This window comes from Palaemon carinicauda, chromosome 2 (assembly GCF_036898095.1).
Source record: "Palaemon carinicauda isolate YSFRI2023 chromosome 2, ASM3689809v2, whole genome shotgun sequence".
Classification (NCBI taxonomy): domain Eukaryota; kingdom Metazoa; phylum Arthropoda; class Malacostraca; order Decapoda; family Palaemonidae; genus Palaemon; species Palaemon carinicauda.
The window spans coordinates 184,947,777-184,975,276 of NC_090726.1; the positions used below are offsets into that span (position 1 = coordinate 184,947,777).

General features: G+C 34.2%; 1 pseudogene; it reads left to right on the forward strand.

Annotated features, from left to right (window-relative positions):
- LOC137628651 (lachesin-like) overlaps positions 1-27,500 on the forward strand; it is a 912,210-nt pseudogene that overhangs the window by 850,628 nt on the left and 34,082 nt on the right.

Genomic DNA, 27,500 nt, shown 5'->3' on the forward strand with positions numbered 1-27,500 from the left:
CGTCACGCTAACGTGCAGTGCCACTGGTACTCCCACGCCCTCCATAACCTGGCGGAGAGAAGATCACCTGGATATCAACATTAATAAATCAATGCAAGGTCTGTTTCATCTTTTCGTTCTGCATTTTATTTCATTCTTACGTACGTCATTTCATCGTGCTGACGATTATGAAGCAATTTTATAATAAAGAGGAGCAATCAGAGATTTCTGACCTCTGCCAAAGGTTAATGGAGTCGTCCATGACCTAAGATTTATCTGGGATGGAAATATCGTCAAAATTCATCAATTTGTTTTGACTCCTTCTTTATAATGTAAATTTGGATCCGGATCAACTCCAAAAATTTAATGGGGTTGTCCATAACCTAAGATCTGTCTGTGGTGAAAATTCCGTCAAAAATCCTTTATTTTGTTTAGACCTAATCTTGTCCACAGACACACAGACAATTAAATAAATAAATAAACCGACTCAAAAACATAACTTCCGTGGCGGAAGTAATTATTGATATTTTTTTCATTATGAAGGATTTGAATAAGTATTGAACTTTAAATACATAATATAAACAGTCATGTTTCGTTATACATATGATTAATTCTAAGGGCGTTCTCTCCATTTCAACTATTTAAATGCATAATATTTAATAAAATAATTTTTTTGTTATCTATCTGTATTATTTAGTCTTTCGATTTTTTTTTATAACGTTCCTCAAGACGTGTGCATATACAATAGATTACCAATTTTCTTGAATGCTGGATAATTATTATTATTATTATTATTATTATTATTATTATTATTATTATTACTAGGTAAGCTACAACCTTAGTTGGAAAAGCAGGATGCTATGGGACCAAGGGCTCAAACAGGGAATAATAGCCCAGTAAGGAAAGGAAATAAGGAAATGAATAAACTATATCAAAAGTAATAAACAATTAAAATGAAATATTTTACGAACATTAACAACATTAAAACAGATATTTCATATATAAAGTATGAAAAGAGACTCGTGTAATCTTGTTCAACTTAAAAGCATTTATTATTATTATTATTATTATTATTATTATTATTATTATTATTATTACCTGCTGAGCTATAGCCCTAATTGGAAAAACAGGATGCTACAAGCCCTGGGGCTCCAAAAGGGTAAATAGCCCGGTGAGGAGAGGAAACAAGGAAATATGAAATATTTTGCTGCAAGTTTGACCTGAAATGGGTTGTATTACATAATTAACCCTTTCCCTTCATTGCTTTTCAGTAAGAGAATACAACGGTGCACGGTTGCCTCTGAACAAGATAAGCCGGATGGACATGGCTGCTTACCTGTGCATTGCTCGGAATGGCGTTCCTCCCATTGTTAGTAAAAGAATACAAGTCAGCGTTGATTGTGAGTATTAATTATGACTTTTTTTTATTATTATTGCCTCATTGTATTGGATTATTTAAAGATTTTTTTATTACCTACGGATAGGAATACGTATTGCCATATTTTGTACCTTACAGTATTAAATTTTGCCCTGCTGTTGAGGTGTAAGTGCCCCTGTGGTAGGGGTGTAAGAATACTAGCAACGTACGTCTTGTGTGTCGTAAAACACAGGTTAAAAGTACAGCTGCTGCCTTGCAGTATTGCTTTTTAACAAAACGCTAGCCCCACTGTGGAAACTACTGCCTTGCAGTTGGACTATCTAGTCAAAGGTTAAGCTCAATAACAATAGCTGTGGGCTGTTAACGGTACAGCTGCTAGCCCCACTACCAGTATCTGTGGAAACTACTGCCTTGCAGTTGGACTATCTAGTCAAAGGTTAAACTCACTACCAATAGCTGTGGGCTACTAAAGGTACAGCTGCTAGCCCCACTACCAGTATCTGTAGAAACTACTGCCTTGCAGTCAAAGGTTAAGCTCACTACCAATAGCTGTGGGCTGCTAAAGGTACAGCTGCTAGCCCCACTACCAGTAACTGTGGCAACTACTGCCTTGCAGTTGGACTATCTAGTCAAAGGTTAAGCTCACTACCAATAGCTGTTGGCTACTAAAGGTACAGCTGCTAGCCCCACTACCAGTATCTGTAGAAACTACTGCCTTGCAGTTGGACTATCTAGTCAAAGGTTAAGCTCACTACCAATAGCTGTGGGCTGCTAAAGGTACAGCTGCTAGCCCCACTACCAGTATCTGTGGAAACTACTGCCTTGCAGTTGGACTATCTGGTCAAAGGTTAAGCTCACTACCAATAGCTGTGGTTGATGACTGCAAGGGTATGCGATCGTAAAAATCATATGCCAAATTATGGACCATGCTTAATGCTATTAATGGACGCATCAGGCAACCAAATCCCTTAATGTAGGGATAACAGTGGAAAAGAAGTATAGGAAGTATTTACTCACAAGTGTAAATATTTCGTTGATGTAAATGGGCAGTTGTATGTACAAATACTGTACATGGGTGATTCAGTGAAAACATTCACCTCACCAAGCGAAGATTCCACGTTCGATTAAGGGCAGCTCTGCTTTTAAGATCATCAATCAAGAATAAATCACACAGGTTATTTCATTAATAGTTATTCCTTTGTTCTTTCTCAGGATCCAAACTGAAGGATACCGTTCCTCTTCATAGCAAACTAGGCAAGCCATTTCTTCCCACATTTTAGTCCTCTGGCATTAGCTATTGGAGGATTCTTTGGTTTTGTGTTTTATTTCTGCCTCTCTGTCTTTTCCTTCTGAAGTAGTTTTTTTTTTTTTTTTTTTTTTACATTTAAACGTTCTGTTTCGAAAATATACTACAGGTTAGATGGATTATCCGGCCATTACATGCATTTATATTATTCTATTTAACATGTGAAGAGATAAGATGGTTATGTAGGGCTCGATATTAAGTTATATTCATGATATTTTTTGGTATAATAAATGAAAACATTGAATGATTACCATATTCATCCTAAGCTGCAGATGGACACTAAACATTCTCTCTGAGGATCCCGCCGTTACAAAATCGCATGCAGGCTCATGACTTTTGGAGAGAGCAAGGACGTCATGTGTCAACCTACTTATGTTGACTGGCCAGAAAGCAATGACGACATGTGTCGACTTAGTTATTATGATTGGCCAGGAGCAATGACGCCATGTATCAACCTAATTATGTTGATTGGCTACGAAGCAAGGGCATCATATGTCAACCAACTTATTTTGATTGGCCAGAGAGCAGTGACGTCATGTGTCAACCTACTTATGTTGATTGGCTAGAAAGCGAGGGCGTCATATGTCAACATACATATGTTGATTGATCAGAGAGCAGTGACGTCATGTGTCAGCCTGGTTATGATGATTAGCCGGGAAGCAATGATGTCATGTGTCAACCTGGTTATGATGATTGGCCAGGAAGCAATGACGTCATGTGTCAACCTACTTATGTTGACTGGCTAGGAAGCAAGCGTGTCATATGTCAACCAACTTATGTTGATTTGCCAGAGAGCAGTGATGTCATGTGTCAACCTACTTATGTTGATTGGCTAGGAAGCAAGGGCATCATATGTCAACATACTTATGTTGATTGGCCAGAGAGCAGTGATGGCATGTGTCAGCCTGGTTATGATGATTGGCCGAGAAGCAATAACGTGATTTGTCAACCTAGTTGTGTTGATTGGCCAGAGAGCAATGACGTTATGTGTCAACCTACTTAAGTTGACTGGCTAGGAAGTAAGGGTGTCATAAATATTATGTCAACCAACTTTTGTTGATTGGCCAGAGAGCAGTGACGTCATGTGTCAACCTACTTATGTTGATTGGCTAGGAAGCAAGGGCATCATATGTCAACATACTTATGTTGATTGGCCAGAGAGCAGTGACGTCATGTGTCAGCCTGGTTATGATGAATGGCCGGGAAGCAATGACGTCATGTGTCAACCTACTCATGTTGACTGGCTAGGAAGCAAGGGTGTCGTATGTCAAGCAACTTATGTTGATTGGCCAGAGAGCAGTGACGTCATGTGTCAACCTACTTAAGTTGATTGGCTAGGAAGCAAGGGCATCATATGTCAACCAACTTATGTTGATTGGCCACAGAGCAGTGACGTCATGTGTCAACCTACGTATGTTGATTGCCTAGGAAGCAAGGGCATTATATGTCAAACAACTAATGTTGATTGGCCAAAGAGCAGTGACGTCATGTGCCAACCTACTTATGTTGATTGGCTAGGAAGCAAGAGTGTCATATGTCAACCAACTTCTGTTGATTGGCCAGAGAGCAGTGACGTCATGTGTCAACCTACTTATGTTGATTAGCCAGGGAGGAATGGCGTCATTGTGTCAACATAGTTATGTCGATTGGCCAGAAAGCAATGACGACATGTGTCAACCTATTTATGTTGATTGGCTAGGAAGCAATTGCGTCATATGTCAACCTACTTGTGATAATTGGCTAGGGAGCAATGGCGTCATGAATCAAGCAACTTGCGTTGATTGGCTTGGAGCAGTGACGTAATATGTCAACCGACTTGTGATAATTGGCCAGGGAGCAATGACGTCATGTGTCAAGCACCTTACGTTGATTGGTCAGGGAGCAGTGACGTAATATGTCAACCTACTTATGGTGATTTGCCAGGGAGCAATATAATATGTCATGTGTCAACCTACTTATGTTGATTTTCCAGGGAGAAATAACATCACGTGTCAACCTAGGTATGTTGGTGTTTCAGTGCATAAGTAATGAAGGAATAGGGATAGAAAAAAAAAAAACGGATTATCGCATTAGAAAGCTAAAGCGATTTCCTGTAAAACACTTATGGTTACATGAACGGATCGGATCCTAAGAGGGTAAGCAATCTGCTCCTTGTTACATTTAACTGGTTTCACTTTCTGTATGGAGAGGGAATGGTATCAAAAGAGGCCATTGGAGCTGTTTTAGTGGTTGTGGATGAAATATATTATTACGATTAGCTAAACTTTAAGGGAAAATTAATTAAAAAGAAATAATTCAATCAAAGCAAAAAATATTTGGTTCTTAAAATTTAGTTCAGAAGAAATAAATTTAACCAAAAATTGCATTGGATGAGAAATGTTTATTTGACAAATAAAATTATTTACTACAAAACGATATTTTCAACTGAAATCAATAGACCAGAGAAATTAGATACAAGCTATCTTAATTGGAAAATTAAGGTTAGGTGTTTAATTTCCATTGTTTCAATGCATTTCTTTTCGGTTTAATCTACAGCATGAAAGAAAAAACATGTATCTTTTTTTTCAGTATTGAGGTTTTATAACAGTTTACTTATAAGGCCTACCCCATAAATAAAAACAACATATTGGAAACGTCCCCTCTTGGCATTCTGCTGGACTGGGGTTCGAGAGCCACTCAAGCTCGATAGTTCTTGTCGTGTTTGCAACCTCACCATCCTTGTGAGCAAAGGGTTTGGGGTTTGGGGGACCCTATAGGTCTACATGCTGAGTCATCAGCCGCCATTGTCTGGCCCTCCCTGGCCCTAGCTTGGGTGGGGAGGGCTTAGGTGCTGATCATGTGTATGTGTGTGGTTTGGTGGAGCCATTAGGTTTACCTGCTGAGTCTTTAGCAAACATTGTCTGACCCTCACTGGCCCTAGCTTCGATGGGGAGAAGCTTGGGCGCCGATCATGTGTATATATGGTCAGTCTCTGGTTACGGTTCATTTTCCCTTTCCCTACACATACACCGAATAGTCTGGCCTATTCTTTACATATTCACCTCTGTCCTCATACACCTGACAACACTGAGATTACCAAACAATTTTTCTTCTCTCAAGGGGTTAACTACTGCACTGTAATCGGTCAGTGGCTACTTTCCTCTTGGTAAGGGTAGAAGGGACTCTTTAACTATGGTAAGCTGCTCTTCTAGGAGGACACTCCGAAATCAAACCATTGTTGTCTAGTCTTGGGTAGTGCCATAACCTCTGTACCATGGTATTACACTGCCTTGAGTTAGAGTTCTCTTGCTTGAGGGTACACTCGGGCACACTGTTCTCTCTTGTTTCTCCTCCTCGTGTTTTGTTAAAGTTTTTATAGTTTATGTAGGAAATATTTATTTCAATATTGTTGCTGTTTTCCCTGTTGGAGCCCCTGGGCATCCTGCTTTTCCAGCTAGGGTTGCAGCTTAGCAAATAATAATAATAATAATAATATTAATAATAATAATTATCCTGCTAACTGCTCTACCTAACAGGACAATGCACTAACCTCTGCCATTCATGAGTAACCTTTAAACCCTTATAAGTAATTTGTCTAAATTAGTTCAAAAATAAAAGTTTTTTCCATTAGTATTAACATTATTGGAGACGCTTAGCTTCCGAATATACTTAAGTGAAAAAGATTGTAAATCTCGTGGTAAAATTAATCAAGAAAACAACTAAAGAAAAAAAAAGAGGTGGAGGAAAATCAAAAGAAATTCTTTATCATTGCCTTCTTGAGACCTTCTTAAAAGAAGTGTAATACCCTAAGTAATGTTGTCACCAAAAGGGGATCTATCAGGGCTATCAACTCACCTCTTTCTTAGCCTTCTCCATTCCTCCCCTGCTCTCTCTCTCTCTCTCTCTCTCTCTCTCTCTCTCTCTCTCTCTCTCTCCAGTATGTAGTGCAGCCACGGTGATATGCTATAACTTTATGGACGATAATTCTCGACACAGCGAACCATCACCGTAATTGGAGAAAATCCCTTAACCGCCAACCCCAACGCTCCCCCAATTCCAGTTCCAAATCCTCCCCTTCCCCCTCCCCCATCCTTCCTCCTTCTCAATTACCCGAAGACTATACTCCCTTCCCCTTCTTCCCACCCCCCCCCCCCCTGTCCCTCATCACTTCGACCCCCCTCACAAATACCTTCTTTCAGTATCTTCTCTTCCATCGATTGCTCTCCATTAGCTTCTTCACATCGGGAATTTTTTTTTTTTCCGAATCTCAAGTCTAGTTTCTTGTTTCTTGATTATAATTCGTCATGATGTATTATAATTTCTTATAATTTACTCTATTTTATTATGATTTATTATAATTTACTACAATTAGTTATGATTTATTGTAATTTATTGTGATTTATAATTTACCATAATTTATTATAATTTATGATGATTTGTTATAATTTATCATAATTTTTTATGATTTAGTAATATATTGGGATTTAATGCAATTTACCATAATTCATTATAATTTAATATAATTTATTATACATTACTATCATATATTATGATTTATTGTAATTTATTATAATTTACTTTAATTTATCATAATTTCTATCATTTATTATAGATTAATATAGTTTATTGTATATTACTATAAATTGATATTATTATTGGTTGTCATAAACTACTTTAGTCCATGATTGAAAAACGACGTATGGGAGTTACGAATTCCTTGACTCCATTGTACACGTCTGGTTTTCAATAGGAAATGTTCATTTTGATATTGTTACTATTCATAAAATATTTTATTTTTCCTTATTTCTTTATTTTCTTTCTCCACTGGGCTATTTTCCCTGTTGGGGCCCCTGTGCTTATAGCACCCAGCTTTTCCAACTAGGGTTGTAGCTTAGTATTTAATAATAATAATAATAATAATAATAATAATAATAATAATAATATGAAGTGGGAGTTAGGAATGGCTCTACAGTATTCTTATTCTATGATGTAGTGTTCCCTGCCTTCCTCTGCGTTCTCGTAATTCCTTCCCTTATCAGTATTTATATGATAAATTTATTGCCATTCCCATTATGACACCGAACCGGATTTTAAGTATAAGGAATATATATTTATATATTTGATGTTTCTAAGAAGATTGAAATTAGAATATCGTGCACTCCGTATTCCTCAGTAGTCTTCCAGTCCATTACAACTGAAACTAGAGGGGCACTCAGTCGAGAGCATGCCTTCGCCAAGTCAAGCAGTCTTAATTTGTTCTTAACTCCACTCGTACTTGTACTTCGATGTATTTTTTTCATAATCTAATGGATTTATCCTTGGGTCATGCCCCATATGTCCACCAAGTTTCGTTGAAATTAGTTTTGTAGTTTTTGCGTAACGTTTACAAACAAAAAATAAACTGCCAAAATATTTGACATAACATTGCGATTATTTTCAAAGTACTGCTGCTTACTTGTACTTAGATGTAACTTATCCAAAAGGTTACCGATTCATTATTGGGTCATACTCAACACGACTACTAAATTTGGTCAAAATCGATACTGTAAATTTTTTGTAAAGTTATTCTTAAAGAAACAAACAAATAAACGGACAGGGTTGAATACGTACCCTTCGAAAAATCTTTAATTTTAGCGAAGGCAATTAGATTGAACAGTCCTCTTAAATTTTGTAATAATTTACTTAGCAATAACAATCCGCTGAAGCTCACATCCTATTCGGCCATTTCTTGCGGGTGCCGTCACCAGTAATAACCTTGCATAACCGGAAATGGTAGCTTTCATATGGATAATCCCATTGTAATAAGTATGCTTTATTTAGTCACTGATATTTCAAGGAACAATGACTTGACCGTTGAATGGTTCAACTCAAATCCTTTTCGAGTATTACTGTTATTGCCAACTTGCTGATCAGGGATATTGTTTCTAATGCTAACGCATGTATGTATATATATATATATATATATGTATATATATATATATATATATATATATATATGTATGTATGTATGTAGGTGTATATATACTGTGTATATATATATATATATGTATATATATAATATATATATATACTGTATATAATATGTATATGTTTTTATTTATATAATATATATATACATATATATGTGTGTGTGTATTTATAGTCAATGGACTGACGAGCTAGGGAAATTTGCTTCTATAGACTGGCATAGAAAACCCATAAACAGATGCGAGTGGAGGGACATGTCTGAGGCCTTTGTCCTGCAGTGGACTAGGTACGGTTGTGTGTGTGTGTGTATATATATATATATATATATATATATATATATATATATATATATATATATATATATATATTTATATATATATAAATGTGTGTGTGTGTGTAAATGCATATACAGCATTTCATATTTTTGCAAGAGGTAGTTCAGTTGGTCATAGCAAATGTTAAAAAGAAATATGAACCAATTTGAAAGCCACTAACAGGATGACCCATTATCGTAGAATTACCAAACTAATAGTAAACAGTGAAGAATATTCACGTCTACGCTTATATTTGAACGAAAACCAATTACAAGATAAATTAATCTTTTTTTTTTTTTTTTACTGATTTCGATTTTTCACTCCTTCATTTTGTGATACTTTATACGATAATGATATGTATATTGTGAATAGCTCATTATTAAAACATTTCAGTGTAATCAAAGGATTGCTTACATTCTGACGAGCCAAAGGCAAGCTGCTTTAATGACCGTGGAATCAAGAAGTAAAGTGAACCCAAAACTCGTCTTCGTTTTGACTAATTGCAGTTTTTCATCAAGGAATTAGACATATTTTGTCATCTATGAATTATTATTATTATTATTATTATTATTATTATCATTATTATTATTATTATTGTTGTTGTTGTTGTTGTTGTTGTTAGTTTATATGCAGTTTTTTTTCTATTTCTCGTTTAGTTATTGTTTTATTTTTTGTTTTAATTGATAGAGATAAAAGATTACAAATGTTAATTTCATTAATCACTTCTAGGATTAATGGAATTTATTAACTCTACTGACATTAGAACATACTCAATGAAGTGGAAAATAAAGTATTTATAATAAACTCAAAAATTATTTTAATATTTTTTTATGAATTTAATAGAATTTGTAAATTATATCTATGTAACCCTTTTATTACTTATCTACATTGGTGGTTCAATATTTTGCTTCCATTTCATTCTCTTGACTTTTGCATATTGTTTGCTAAAGAAATTATTATTATTATTATTATTATTATTATTATTATTATTATTCGCTAGGCTACAACCCTAGTTGGAAAAGCAGGGTGCTATAGGCCCAAGGAATCCAACGGGGAAAATAGCCCAGTGAGGAAAGGGAACAAGAAAAAATAAAAATATTTTAAAAACAGTAACAACATTGATATAAATATTTCATGTATAAACTATAAAAACTTAACAAAACAAGAGGAAGAGAAATAAGATAGAATAGTGTGCCCAGGTGTACCCTCAAGCAAGAGAAATCTACCCCAAGACAGTGAAAGACCATGCTACAGAGGCTATGGCACTACCTAAGACTAGAGAACAATGGTTTCATTTTGGAGATTTAGAAATCGTTGAAAATCCTATTTTTTCTAACACTGGTTACTAACGAGGGCTCTTCAAACTGCGGCTGCCATCGTAGGATCCCCAAGGCAGTGAGGTCATGCCCCATGTCTTGTCTCGCCCCTACCCAATCAATTCGTTTTTGTTATACCCCAATCTCCGGTCATCAGGAATTGCAATAGGAAATCTTAGGAAAGTATTTGGTCTAGCTCCAAAAGACACAAAAACGTTCTGAAAATGTGAAAGTTCTTTAATTCAGTTTTATTGGTGTATACCCGTTTTGATAACAGTCTGCCATTATTTTTGCTTTCATTTCATGACATTGATTTTGCATATAGCTTTCCTAATCATTAAGTACTTAGGAGTTAAAAATACATTAAATCTACTCAATTTCTGGCCCAAAAAGTAAAACCGGAACATTGAACTGATTGTTCTATTACCATCTTAATATCAGGTTAGTAAGGTCATGAACAGTAACTGGTTTCTAAACATCGACATGCAGTAGGTTCTTGATAGGACCCAATCAACATAAGACTTTCCTTAAAGTCTGCCCATAACAATGTAATAGAAACTCTTAAATCACCAAAAATCATCATGCAGAGATTGAGGAAGCCCTTTAATACTTAAGCCAGGCTGACACTTGCACGAAATTGTGGCACGCATTGTCATGACTCGAGTCGTAAACTGGCGTGAACTCGTCGTGAACTGGCGTGAAGTGTTCGTAAACCCGTCGTGACATCGTGGCATGTCGTGGCGAGAATTTTGAAATGTTCAAATTATGGGTCACGACAAAATTTCGTGACCGGGTCGTGAACTATGCGCGAACTGTTCGTGAACTCGTCGGGACGATGCGGGAAGTGCGCAAACTATGTGTGAATTCGTCGTGAACTCGTCGTGTCAATGTGGACAGGTCAGCTGTGATTCTGAGGTCTTTTTTTTTTTCTCCAGTTCGTGCCACAAAATGTCACGACTTGCCACGAAAAATACGTGGCAGAAAGTCGTGCAAGTATCAGGGTACCTTTACACTGCCATGGGTGATTTATTGATTGATTTGGAGTTTTCTACAAATCAATCAGTCACCAATGGCAGTGAAAGGGTGACCCAGCCAAAATTTGAAAAAAGAAAAACTTCTAAAATCACTACAAACTATAGAAAGTTGGTATTCAATGTTGAGGTCTTTGTGAGAGCTTTTCAATAAATATCAACAAACTAGGGATCGTGTGGTCTTGAAAGATTTTGCTACGTAAGAAGTTTCGTTAAATTCACCACTGGCAGTGAAAGAATTAACTAGAAGACTAGTGGACTGGCGCTCCATAAAATGTCTAATTCTCATTAATGGAAAATTTGAGCGTTTTAAGGGATGTGTACGCTGTCAAAAAAAAACCGTAGTTTTAATCGGAAATCCTCCTTAAAAATATATTTCATATTTCAGTAAAACACGGACGACCGTACTTTCACCCTACTTTGTTTTTATTTTATACAGATTAGTGACCTTAATATCACTCCTTTACATCAATGTATCCGTTTTTCAAACGGTAAATGCTTGGCAACATTTAAGCCAGGATTTTTACCGTTTTCTTTACGGCAAATTTTTAACAGTGACAATATCTGATAATGAATAGCGGCTAGAATAGCCCACCTGATGCCCCAATTTCCTACGGTGGTTGCTGATACCTCCAGCTATAAACCTTTGGTTGTGTATTGATAAATACCTCATCCAAAGAAGTAATCTGTCTTTGCCCTTGTGGGACAAATACTCTTTCGGTATTAGATTGGTGACCTTATTAATGCTATCATTAGGAACTGCTAAACAATGCATTTCTTTCTTACCCTTTTAAGCACGTTTGAGATGTTTATGTTGAGTTCCTTGCATTATATGAAGCTCTTTTTTTAGATGTGAAAAATTAAGTTTCAGAAAAAAAAAATCGTTTGAAATCAAGTGTCAAAATAGACTGCTGCTTGATATTTTTCATTTCATAATACATTTACTACTTCATCAACCTGTGAGATGTATAGATTGTGCATCCCTTATAGATATATAGATAGTGGATAAGAACCCGTTTTATAAAAAGAAAAAAAAAAAACTCCACTTCTAATCCTAAACTGAGATTATAATTACGTTGGTATTCCGATAAAGTACATTAATTTCCTATAGGTCCATTTCAATATCAGGGGTAATTTTCAGATATTAACTTCTGAGTTTGTATCATCAAGACTTGGCTATACCCGGCTTTTGATACGAAACATTTTTATCGCTGATTAGCTCCCTAATTACAGTCCTTCAGAACCAAAGTTCAGAGTTTTAATAATCTCGTTTTAATGTACTATTTTTCTTATATTTTCCGTATTAAGGTTTTCTTCTACATCTTTTCCTCTTGTTTTCCTCAGTCTTAGCGATATTTTCTCAATTTAACAACTTTGTCATGTTTTAAAAGCCATAGAGGGATTGGTTTTTCTTATTGAATATATTCTAACTTTTCTTACCACTCTTTCCACATGTATGTTAATTAAGATAAAGCACTTTACCTTTTCTAAAGCTCGCTCCTATTTTCCAGTCTAAACTGTCGAGGTTAGCTTAACGGCCCCTTACATTTAGAATATTTACTTGACCTTAATGCTTATGGATGCGTAAACCCAGATGCTAATTTTCTTATGCTAATGTTTGTGTTAGATTAATTTTCAAGTGGTTTCAGATACATTTCCCATATTAGGATTCTCTCTCTCTATAGATAGTACGATTATTTATTTATAGTTTATATATAAATATCTCTTTTAATGTCGTTATTGTTCTAAGAATATTTTATTTTAATTGTTCATTACTTCTCATGTAGTTTATTTATTTCCTCGTTTCCTTTTCTCATTGGGATGTTTTTCCCTGTTGGAGTCATTGGGCTCTGAGCATCTTGCTTTTTTAATTAGGATTGTAGCATAGCTTTTAATAATAATAATGATAATAATAATAAAAATAATATTGATAATAATAATAATGATAATAATGATAATGATAATTAATAATAAAAATGATGATGATGATAGTAATAATAATGATGATAATAATAATAATAATAATAATAAATAAGTTTTTTTTTATTAATTGTACAGAGCGAAAATTGAATGCAAAGAATTCTTTCAGTCAAAGAGTTCCGATTAGGCATGGCAATTTCTATCCTGACCTCTTAACATTCTTCTAGATCGCATCATTTTTAGAATTGTGTAAAGTACTGCAAACTAATTAGTTACATGTGTGACTGAAGGGAAGTTCACATTAATGCTTTTAGCAACTGGTTTAGATTCACTCTTAAACCTTAAAGTGGCCGCTCTAGAATATTCTAACGTTTTGGGTACATTTTCCACGGCAATGCTTTTTAATTCCAATAGGAAGTGGCGAATTCATTGTTTCTAGTACTGGGATATGTTTCTGTAAGTGAAGTAAATCTCTCATTGAAAATATTTGAGGCTGATTTGGCTTGAATATCTTTTAGATCCTTTTTAATAATTATAGTAACAATATTAATAATAAATTTATTAATTCATATCTTTTGAGGGTTACTCAGTAATTCATCATCATCGGCTCCTACGCCTATTGACGCAAAGGGCCTCGGTTAGATTTCACCAGTCGTCTCTATCTTGTGCTTTCAATTCAATACTTTTCCATTAATCATCTACTTGACGCTTTATAGTCCTCACCCCTGTAGGCCTGGGTTTTCCAATTCTTCTAGTGCCTTTTGGAGCCCATTTCAAAGTTTGGTGAACTAATCTCTCTTGGGAAATGCGAAGAGTATGCCCAAACCATCTTCATCTACCCCTCATCATGATCTCATCCACATATGGCACTCTAGTAGTAATTGTTGTAGTTTCATTTCTGATCCTGTCCTGCCATATAAGTCAGTAATTATAGTAACAATATTGATAATAGATGTATTAATTGATATTATTTGGGCGTTTGTCAGCAGTTATAGTAACAAAATTGATAATATCGATAATAAATGAATTGATTCCTGCTGACCACTGTTTCTGCTCAGGCTCTGAGGCATGTAAATCCTTAAGCCTTCCAAGTCACTTGGAAAGTATTGGTCTTTGTTATGTACACTCGTTCAAAAAGTGAGGATCATCCGTAACCCAAAGGAATTGTTCCTTTCATGTCTCTCCCTCTTTGTACATTTATCTCAGTTTGGCGTTGGCGTTTTGCATGCACATACATGCATGGGCCCTCAAACACACACAAACGTGTGTATATATATATATATATATATATATATATATATATATATATATATATATATATATATATATATATGCATATGAACATATATCACAAGCACACGTGATTTTAATTAATGTAAATATCACCCACGAATGGCATTTAATACCGAATTCTATCTTGGGAATATATATCCACTTCGGTATTAAATGCCATTCGTGGGTGATATTTACATATATACATATATACATATATACATTATATATATATATATATATATATATATATATATATATATATTCAAATATGCCATAAATTTTTATACATTAATGTCTGGATTCTCTTAACGACCTCGGGATCAGAGCCCCTGGCGAAATCACACAAAGACAACAGCTTCTGACCGGGCGGGGGTCGAACCCTGGTCCAGGAAACTTGTATCCCGAGGTCGTTAAGAGAATCCAGACATTAATGTATCAAAAATATATGGCTTATTTGAATATGAAAAACACGTCTAAATGTGCGAAAAATTTATCATATATATATATATATACATATATACACACACACACACTAGTGTACCAGAGCCATCAAAATAGACATCTAAATATTTAGATACTGTAGATATGCGCATACACGTGCGCGCGCTGAGAGATTCAACCATTCTCACCCCTCCCCCTTTCGTAACTACAACCCGCTAGTTCGGATATTTGTAGGAGAGTGTGGTTTCCAAGTGTACCTCTCGGGGTACCCCGTCTCACCAAGGTATGGTTACTCCCTCTCCCCTCTGAGCATGACAGAAAAGAAATGTATATATATATATATATATATATATATATATATATATATATATATATATATAAAACAGACACTTGCTCTTTTTCATATAGAGTAGATATATATGTATATACTTCTGTATGTATGAAGTAGCATACAGTTTTAACATTCATTATGAACATTAGTGTCTTTGGTTTGTTCGATTTGAATGTTTTAATATATGGAAGAAAAAAAACCGAAAACTCATACATAAATTACAATGTATAGTATGTATGCTGATATTGTGCATACCTTAGAGCAGGGTGGTCCAACCTTTTCCATGCCAAGGGCAACATTACCTGAAATCCTTGATGGGACGGGCCAAAAAATAAAATTAATATTAGAATTATAATTCCTGGTGCAGTACCTGAAGGGGAGCACCTTCCCCCAAGGGTGTGAGGATTCATTTCCTTTATATAAAGGATTTTTGTTACAAAGTATGTAGATGCACTTGAAGAGTTTACACACTGTGTCACAAGATTTTCCCCCATATTTATTTGTATATATATTTTTTTTTCCGAAGCAAGACAAAAAAAAATCTGGTAAAAATAAAAAATTCAAAGCTTTTACAGTTCTGTTAATATTTCTCTTCAAATCATAATTAAAGTACATATGATAAACAAAAAGAGAAAAAAAATATAAACAACTCAGATACTAGTATTTAGTAATAATTTCTAATCATGAGATACGCAAAAAATAAAACATTTGGCAGTTCTATTCCTGTTTAACTTCAAAATACTGTACAATCAAAGTAAATCTACAACTACAACCATATATATATATATAATATATATATATATATATATATATATCATATATATATATATATATATACATACATGCATATACATACATACATATATATATATATATATGCATATATATATACATATATATATATATATATATATATATATGTATATATATATACTGTTTATGTATATTTATATATATGTATATATATATATATATATATATACATACATATATCTTTTCTCAAAAAAAAAAAAGATGAGGAGTATATTCCATTATTTCTGTTCAATTCATGACAAGAAGGGAAGTGTGTTAGATCATTCTTCTTTAAGCATTCACTGAAAAGTTGTAGCTTTTTATGGAGAATATCAACATGTCTTACTAACTGGGAAACATTCTGTAATTTTCCTAGTTGTAGGTTCATGTTTAGACTTTCAAGTGAGCAGTCAATACTGTAAGAATTGCTTGGGAGCAAAGGAAGTCTTTATCATGTAGCTGAATTTAGCACTGTTCCGAATGACTAATATTATGATTTTATAGAAATGGTAGAGTATCTTCCTTTAAGTTCACAATACTGGCAATACTTGTCATGGCATCATTCATCTGCAATATTTTGCTTCATAAGGCCTCTTGGTGAATAATGCAGTGCAATATGATGCAATGCACTCCATTTTTCTTTAAAAGACCAACTAACCCCATATTACTGCCAACCATAGCTTCCGTACGATCACTTATAAGGCAGGAACACATTTTAAACCCTCCATATTCATTGACCACGGATTTGAGGGAAACGTGTATATATATATATATATATATATATATATATATATATATATATATATACAGTATATATATGTGTGTGTGTGTGAATATATATATATATATATATATATATATATATATATATATATATATATATATCAGAACCACTGCTATCATCATTCAATGACTGCATCTTGACAAGTTGTTCGCTTACCACAAAATCTTCTCCAATGGTGCCGGTAAATACGAGTAACTGACTTGCTGTCATCTAAAGCCAATAAAAAATACTTGCGATGTTTCATTATATTTTTAAGTTCCATGGAAACATGCTGATCAAATTCATTCACTCTTCTTACAACTCTTTGGTAAGAGAATTAAACACTTTTAAATTTCTTTACTACCCGGTAATTTTTCCTCAGCAAACTCTTGTCCTTTTTTACTGCACACTGCTTTATTAATTCTCCACTCCTAAATGATTTTCTATTTCTTATAAGCATCAAAGTAACTTTTTATAAAACAGTAAGACTACCTGTTTGTGGTTTTCAGAAATTATGTAGCCCATGCATTTGCTGTTGATGTTTGCCCATCAAGATATTCAATATACGACTTCGGGATTTTCCCACAAATTAAGCATACTTCTCCTTGTGCCATGTCTCACAATGCCTTCGAACATATTCCTTAAGAACAGAACCTCTTTGATGCCACACAATATTCTTCTTCCTACTTCATATCGTATGCTCTGTTCATTTCAGAGCACTTTCATTTCTTATTTTGACTCAATATGGAAAGACATTAGGTACAATAGTGCTTAACTGCACAACAGAGGCAAGCTGAAAACTATTCGAAACATCATGGGTTTCATCCCCATTCTATTCACGGGGTTTTCCTTAATCTTGTTACATTTATATATTGGTTATTGTTATTATTATTACTCTATCTACCGTCAAAAGTAAATTAAACATTGGTATTGAACGCATGGTTTGGAGAGAGAGAGAGAGAGAGAGAGAGAGAGAGAGAGAGAGAGAGAGAGAGAGAGAGAGAGAGAGAGAGAGAGAGAGAGAGAGTACTGAAATTTTACTGTGTGATTTTAATTTTATTTCATTATTTATCTTTTTTTATTTTGTTAGTATTCGGGAGGGATTATTTTAGGGCCAGTAAGGTTTCGACACATTAAATCACACTGCATAATCAGGTCAGTGTTGGAGGGCCACAAAAAATCCCCTCGCGGGGTACATTTGGCCCGCGGGCCTGTAGTTGGACCACCCTGCCTTAGAGATATATCATGCCCCATGCAGTACTTGCTTGTATTAGTGTAAAATCCGCCCCTTCTCTCTCTCTCTCTCTCTCTCTCTCATACAACCAAACATTCGAGTTCAATGTAAATCTCTCTCTCTCTCTCTCTCATACAAGCAAGCATTCGAATTCAATGTAAATTCTCTCTCTCTCTCTCTCTCTCTCTCTCTCTCTCTCTCTCTCTCTCTCTCTCTCTCTCTCTCTCTCTCTCTCTCTCTCATACAAGCAAGCATTCGAATTCAATGTAAATTCTCTCTCTCTCTCTCTCTCTCTCTCTCTCTCTCTCTCTCTCTCTCTCTCTCTCTCTCTCTCTCTCTCATACAAGCAAACATTCGAATTCAATGTAAATCTCTCTCTCTCTCTCTCTCTCTCTCTCTCTCTCTCTCTCTCTCTCTCTCTCTCTCTCATACAAACAAGCATTCGAATTTTCGTTCATTCTCGTAATCATCGTTCCAGTCATTAGGCATTTTGCTGCCAAAGGTAAATAAGTAGAAAAGAAATATTAATGTCTTCGGATTCAAGATTTAATCTCGCTCTAATACCCGGCATTTTAAGACGAGTGAAATAAACGTAATTTCAATTCGAAGACGGCATTAGTGGGAATTACATCTTGTAAATCGCGAGCGACTGTCTTCCTTTCATTGTTTATTCTAATTACTGTTATTATTATTGGTATTATGCCCTCAAGAATGTTCTATTTATGTCAACATATGTTTATATATTTCGTTTACTTCACGTAGAAGAATAAGATGGAAATTTCTGCCTCTACATTAAACAGATTCCCTCTACTATCTAATTGCCTTCGCAATTTTGCGAAGGGTTTATATTCACCCCTCTCGTCGTTTATTTATTTATTTGTCAGCAACTTTACTCAAAAACTACAGGACCGAGTTTGACCAAATTTGGTAGACATGTTGGGTACCCAAGGATGAATTTGTAACATTTTGCATAAAGTACATCAAAGTACAAGTACACAGCAGAACTTTGAAATAATCGCAATGTTAAGTAAATGGCTAGTATTTTGTTAGTTTATTATTTGTTTGTGAACAACATTACGCAAAAACTAATGTACTAATTTCAAAGAAACTTTGTAGATATGTGGGGTATGATCTCAAGGACAAAGTCGTTAGATTTTGAAGAAAATATATCGAAGTACAAATACGCCGTAGAGTTAGTATTATTATTATTATTATTATTATTATTATTATTATTATTATTATTATTATTATTATTATTAGCTAAGTTACAACCCTAGTTGGAAAAGCAGGATGCTATAAGGCCAGGGGCTCCAACAGGGAAAAATAGCCCAGTGAGGAAAGGATACAAGGAATTAAGAGACGTAATTAACACTTAAAATAAAATATTTCAAGAACAGTAATAACAATTGAAATAAATATTTCATAGATAATCTATGAAAACTTTAACAAAATAAGAAGAAGAGAAATAAGATAGCAAAAATAAGACAGAGCAGAATAAGACTGCTTGGCGTGAAATATGAATACACCGCTCACGATAATGCTGTAAGGTCTGCTAACTCTGACCTTAAATTATCATAACTTTGTAAAGGACAGAGGTTTGTGTACCTTATCTTATTCACATACATTATTTTTCATGAGGCTTACATAAATATTCCGGTTTAGATTGTTTAAAACAGATATATTTTTTATTAAGTAGTAGGTTGGCCAGGTCACCAGCCAACGATTAAGATACTACCGCTAGAGAGTTATGGGGTCTTTTGACTGGCCAGACTGTTAAAAATTGACTGTATATCTCAGAAAATTATACGTGGTGGATGAGTTGGGGATGATACACTTGCAAAGAATGAGAAAAAGAAAACCTTGTATTCCATGCACAATGAATAAATTGAACCCAGTACCAAAGATTAATACAAACCTCTGAGAGTTTTTCCTTTCATGATTCACTTTATTTAATATATGAAAACTTTATGTGAAGTTGAAACCTTCTAAAGAAAAGAAAACCGGGAAATAATTCTACAAGCATCTTGCCGTCATGGGGTAGTCCAGTATGTTAATAGCATCATCAAGCCTTATCATCATGTTGGTTTACGACAGGAAGAAATCAGCTGTTAAAGTTAGATATTATGTTAGAGCGATATACAGTATGGTTCTATGAGATATCTATCTGATCTTCCTCTTATTTTGTTAAAGTTTTCATTGTTTTTATAGGAGATATTTATTTTAATATTGTTACTGTTATTAGAATATTCTATTTTTCCTGGTTTCCTTTTCTCACTAGGCTATTTTCCCTGTTGGAGCCCTTGGACTTATAGCATCCTGCTTTTCCAACTAGGGTTGTAGCTTAGCAAGTGGTAATAATAATAATAATAATAATAATAATAATAATAATAATAATAATAATAATAATAATAATAATAATAACAATAAAATTATTTTTTTAATGGTCAGTACGTAATCTCTAATTTAGTGTCAAATTTTCGTCTTAAGATATTAAGATTAAGTAAACTGTTTAGTCCAAATACTCAGCTTATGTGATGTGATAACGTGTCGGTATAGGAAGTCATGCAGAAATTGAGCATCAATCGTACCTATAGTCGCCACTTCTACACCGTTATAATTTTGCCTTGAAAAAACGGTAAAAATCCTGGAATAAATTTTGCCAAGCATTTGCCGTTTTAAAAACGGCTATATTGACGTAAAGAAGTAATGTTGCGGTCACTAACCCGTAAAATATAATAAATTATGGTAAAATTACGGTCGCCCGTATCTTGCCGAAATACGGCTGAGAACAGTATATTTTAAGGAGAATTTCTGATTAAAATTACGGTTTTTTTTTCTGATAGTGTGCTTTATATTCGCCACTGCTACACTGTTAAAGATTTGCCGTAAAACAACGGTAAAAATCCAGGCATAAATGTTGCCAGGCATTTACCGTTTTAAAAAACGATGTATTGATGTAAAGATATTACGGTCACCAACCCTTAAAAGATAATAACAAGTATAGTAAAATTACGGTCACTTGTATTTTGCTGAAATATGGCTAAGAACAGTATATTTCACGGAGAATTTCCGAATAAAATTATGGTTTTTGACAGTTTATACCAAAGGTAGAGATGGCCAGTGGTGTTGTCGCAGCAGTAGACAATTTCAAAGGTCTTGAAGCTTCTACCAATGGGATTTCTGAATATTTTTCCGAGTTCCGCCATGAGCAAATCCTCGTGGCTGACTGATTGTTCAAATACGCCGTTGAAGGATTATATGATTTTTAAGCCTATATATGTTTGTGTTTTTTTTTTTTCATCGTGTTTTTTTTTTTTTTTTATTGGTGAGCCTTTGCATCGGCTATGGAATCGCTTTTAAATAATGCAAGTGACAGAACAGATGCAAGAGATTTGGTAAATTCATATACTAGGATTTTGCTAGGTCCCAATTCACGTGGGATCCATGACAAGAGCTTTTTCGGTTTCGTTGGCTTTTCTCTTTTCTTTTCTTTATTTCCCCTTTTTTTTATATATTTCCTTCTCTGTCCTGAGGGAGGAGGTAGTTTAGGGTGTTGAGTTTTTCCCTGTTGCTCTCCAAGATTTTTGCTGGAATAAATGGTCCACGAAGGCATGCTTAGTTTTTGTTGTTGTTGCTGTTTTTATAAGATTTATTATAAAAATAATAAATGAAGAATAAGAGTGAAGAGTAACGTCACAGGAAACAGATCCTGAAATGTTTTAAAGCGAATTCTTATGAAAGTCTTTGTTGATGTAGAAGGCATGCTTAATTGTTATTGTTGTTGTTGTTGTTGTTGTTGTTGTTGTTGTTGCTGCTGCTGTTTTTATAAGATTTATTATGACAATAATAACTGCAGGATAAGAGTGAAGAGTAACGTCACAGCGAACAGATCCCGAAATGTTTTTAAGCGAATTCTCATGAAAGTCTTCGGTGAAGTAGACATCGTTTCAAATACCATACATAAGAGTTTGTGGAGTGCTTAATTGTTGTTGTTGTTGTTGTCGTCGTTGTTGATTTATTATAAAAATAACTGAAGAATATGAGTGCAGAGTAACATCACAGCGAACAGATCCTGAAATGTTTTTAAGTGAATTCTCATGAAAGTCTTTGTTGATATAGAAGGCATGCTTAGTTGTTGTTGTTGTTGTTGTTTTTATAATATTTATCATGAAAATAATAACTGGCGAATAAGAGTGAAGAGAAACGTCACAGCGAACAGCCCTGAAATTTTTTCAAGCGAATTCTCATGAAAGTCTTTGTTGATATACAAGGCATGCTTAGTTGTTGTTGTTGTTGTTTTTATGAAATTTATTATAAAAATTATAACAAGAATAAGAGTGCAGAGTAACGTCACAGCGAACAGATCCTGAAATGTTTTTAAGCGAATTGTCATTGATGTAGACATCGTTTCAAAATACCATACATAAAATCTTTAGCGAGTGGAACCATAACTAGGAATAAAACTTTTGCTATTCATCTTACAATCTATAAACTCGTTTATTGAGTTATCATTTTGTTTTCAGATTTAATTATAGTTTTATTTTGTATCTAGTTTCTGTGTACCTGAAGATAAACATAGAACTTTTTCACGTCACTAACTTTTTTACACACACACGAGTGTACGCGATTCGTCAAAAATAACGGTTAAATATTTATATATGAACACACACGCAACCCCTTCTCACCTGAGTATGAATACTCCCTCTCCCCTCGACCCAATAGACGAGTAGAGCTGAGCGTAACCGTATAATGTGTATATATATATATATATATATATATATATATATATATAATATATATATATATCCAGACAAACTTTTTTTATTATATAGGGGATATAATAATTTTATTTTTCATATCATAAAAAAAATACTATTTCCAACTTATATCTCGTAAGACCTAAGATGATATGTCTGCGAAAAAAGAATGGGTTTTACGTAAACCAAGTATCAAATTTCCCATTATTATTCTGTATCGTGGTATAGATTTGTCAGATTATTAATGCAATTGCCTCTGATTTTTGTCGCATTATTATTATTATTATTATTATTATTATTAGGTAAGCTACAACCCTAGTTGGAAAAGCAAGATACTATAAGCTAAGGGCTCCAACGGTGAAAAATAGCCAGTGAGAAATGGAAATAAATAAACGATATGAGAAATTATGAACAAGTAAAATAAAATAGATTAAAAACAGTAACAACATCAAAGCAGATATTTCATGTATAAACTATGAAAAAAACTTATGTCAGCCTGTTCAACATAAAAAAAAACATTTCCTGCAAATAATAAGAAATGCAAATAAAAAGGATTCTCTTCCTGGATATGTCATTAAAATCCCTTTTTTTCCAGTTTTCGCAATTAGGTATCTGCGAACGTGAAATTCCTCTTTAACTGGAAATAAGATGACCAGAAGCGAATGAAATTTGCAAAGGATTCTTATTCAGTCGTGACGTTTAGATTAAAAGACTCGAGATGGGATAATTTTCTTTTCAAGTTATCATTCCTTCCTCACACTAGCAATTAAAAATCCAAGCACCTGAATATGAATTGAGCTCAGATAGGCGTATTATGACATTTTTTTTAACAAATGCTTTTGCAATATTTTGTTCTGGGAGCATCATAGATAATTCAATCCATTCTTGAGTTTCTCTGCTGCCGATGTATACGACAAACAACAACAGCAAATATATATATATATATATATATATATATATATATATATATATATATATATGTATATATATATATATATATATATATATATATATATATATATATATATATATATATATATTATACATATATCTATACATACATATATATGTATATATATACATACATATATATGTATGTATATATATATATATATATATATATATATATATATATATATATATGCGATTGTGTTCTCCATCGTGAGGCTCAATACTGCACAGCACTAGAAGTTTTATTTAAGCTGTGACGAAGTTGTGGAATGATCTTCCTAATCGAGTAGTTGAATCAGTGGAACTTCAAAAGTTCAAACATACAGCAAATGATTTTATGTTGAACAGGCTGACATAAGTCCTTTTATAGATTATATATGAAATATCTGTTTCAGTGTTGTTAATGTTTTTGAAATATTTTAATTGTTCATTATTTCATATATTGTTTATTCATTTCCTTATTTCCTTTCCTCGCTAGGCTATTTTTCCCTGTTAGAGCCCTTGAGCTTATAGCATCTTGCTTTTCCAACTAGGGTTGTAGCTTAGCTATTAATAATAATATTAATAGTAATCCAACGAAATTATCATTAAACTCTCCATTGTCTTAAGTCTGTAATCTTGGTCAAATAATTTTGAGAATAATCTATACGTAATTCCGGCTTCAGTGTCACATTGGCGTCTGAAGTTATTGCTCTTATTATTTTAATAGGCTTATAAGATTAAATAAATTGTTCTTTAATTGTCCAAATACTCTGCTTATGTGATGTCTGTTTTCCTGACAGTGGACTTTTACTTTAATGTGAATGATCTACTATTTTGTTATTGTAGTTTGAAAACCATAGATAGCATTTATATTGTGTGTATTTTTCACCTTCATCATCTCTGACATCCTTTATGTCCTCTCATCCTACATACCCTTATGAAAATATGTTTTTTGGCTCGAGCCATGTCGTCCTGATGGAAGTTCCTCTAGGCAGCTTTCTACTTTGGATATTTCTGTGAGTGATATGCCAGAGAATTTTACTTGTAGAGGTATCGCGGGGTTTTTACCCCCGGGGAACGAATATCCCAAAAGATTTCGTGCATGTAACAAGGACGTGTTTAAATACAACCACGGCTATCCTTCCCCGAATAGAGTTAACCCTGTGTAGAAGGATATGGGATAGGGTTGATTACGTGGGAGAGCCTTTATAACTCCTATACCAGGGTGTTAATGTAAACGCGTACACCGGTTGCCATTCCTTTTAGTAGCGCCATCTTGATTAAGTGCTCGGAGAGTTTATGCTTTGTTTATCACAATGTTTTGATTATGGATGCTTTATGTACTCTCATGCCACATACCTTTATGAAAATATGTTTTCTAAGCTCCTACTTTCATCTGAACACAGAAATTATCTGAATTTATTTTTTTTAAATCTAGCTAACTTCATGTCTACCTGAACGAAGTTCCTTTCTATATATATGAACTAATTCATGAATATGTACAGTATTGGTCCCATGTTGAAATTTAGGTAACTGGTCTTGATGGAGGGGATTCAATGTCTTCCGTTTCATTCAGAACCTTCTCATATTTAAAGTTAGACTGCATTTAACCAAGCCATGACATCTATTTGTTCCATATCAGCCTTCATGCAGGTCATCAGCATGTAAATCCATGTATACCATTATATGTATTCTTTATCGTACTGTAGCTTATAATTTAGGTCTGCCTCTCCTGTGAGTTTCTCTAGCAGAGAAAGAGGAAAATTCAGTGGGTTTTTCCTTAGTAGATTGGCAGCGAAACCAGGTTCTTATTGACTTCTTGAGACGTAACATCCCTGCTTGGTAGTCGCCGGACCAGGTTTCTAATCACACTCAAGCTTGATAGTTTCTTCTATAGTCAATTTTTTTTAGCGAGGCAGATTTGCAGCGACTCGCAGCGGTGCCCTCTTAGCTCGAAACAGTTTCCTGATCGCTGGTTGGTTGGATAAGATAATTCTAACCAATCAGCGATCAGGAAACTTTTCCGAGCTAAAAGGGCACCGCTGCGAGTCGGTGCAAATACGCCTCATTAAAAGAAATTGACTATAGTGTCTGCAACCTCACCATTATTGTGAGCTAAGGATGGGGCCTTTGGGGTAGCCTATAGCTTTACCTGCTGAATCACCAGCAGCCCGTGCCTGACCCTCCCTGGTCCTAGCTTGGGTGGAGAGGGGTGTTGGGCACTGATTATAATATATGGTCTCTAGGTCTCTAGAGCATTGCCCTGCTAGATAGGGCGGTGTCACTGTCCCTTGCTTTGCCGTCATGAGTGGCCTTTAAACCATTATTTAATAAGATATATATATATATATATATATATATATATATATATACATATATATATAAATATATATATATATATATATATATATGTATGTATATATATATATATATATATATATATATATACATATATATATATATATATATATATATATATATATATATATATTTTATATATATATTTCAGTCATTTATCTACTAGTATGCTCATCAGTGCTTTTTGAGTGGGAATACCTTAACGTGGTGAAAGAGTTTGTTTCACCATGATCAGCAAAGCTGAAGTTGTCAAGGCAACCTTACTAGGATGGTTTGCTGTGAGTGATCAGACGAAAATATCCCACCATCACCAATCCGCACTGGCCAGTATGGTGATGAAAACTGGCCAACCCCCAGACAAGACTAAGGACATGCGTGAGGCCTTTGTCCTGCAGTGGACTAATGTATAAACGACTGTATTTGTTTTTGTTGTTTATCATTGTCATTCACGATAAATTATAGGACCTTTTCTCATGGAAAACAAGTTATTTTCGTGGGAACGTATAGTCAAATTCAATAGTCCGTAAACACTAACTGTCCATAACTTTCCATATATGTAATGTTATACTTACCCACATAATAGATTGTAAGCTAACTAAAATTTAGTTTCAAGTAACGTAAAAACATCCTAAGTACATGTCTGTGTGTGTGTGTGCGTGTGTTGGCGGAGCAACTTTATCTGTACTGTTGTATATTTTTCTGATTTATAAGAAGAGCTATGTGAGTTATGAATGATTCTCTTTGATTCCTTTTGTAGACAGGTGCCTTTCATGTTTTATTCACGTTTCAAATATCCGTTGTTGCTGAACGAGTAGGCCATGTGACACCTGATGATACTGGGTTTAAATTAAATAGTATATTTTTGCTATGAGTGTCGTGATATTTTTTATATTAAAGGATGCAATGGACATACTTAAATCGGAATGATGTTTTTTCTATATACTGCATTACGATTTAATTTAAGGTTTCTATCTTGTGTAGATTTTGTTCAGTTTGAGAATAATAAGTTAGAGAACTTGCTGTTCTTCGAATGATATGATGATGGAGACTGGAAGAATACTTTCCTGTACTGATAACAGAGTTACTATTATTATTATTATTATTATTATTATTATTATTTTTACTTGCTAAGCTACAACCCTAGTTGGTAAAGCAAGATGCTATAAGTCCAGGGGCTCCATCAGGGAAAATAGCCCAGTGAGGAAAGGTAATAAGGAAATAAATAAACTACCAGAGAAGTAATTAACAATTGAATTGAAATATTTTAAGAATAGTAACAACATTAGAATAAATCTTTCATATCTGACTATAAAATATTTAAAAAGCAAAAGGAACATAGATAAGATAGAACAGTGGGCCCGAGTGTATTGTACCACCCTTTTATCACTCCGGGGTCACCAATGTGACGAGCCAAGAATAGGTTGTG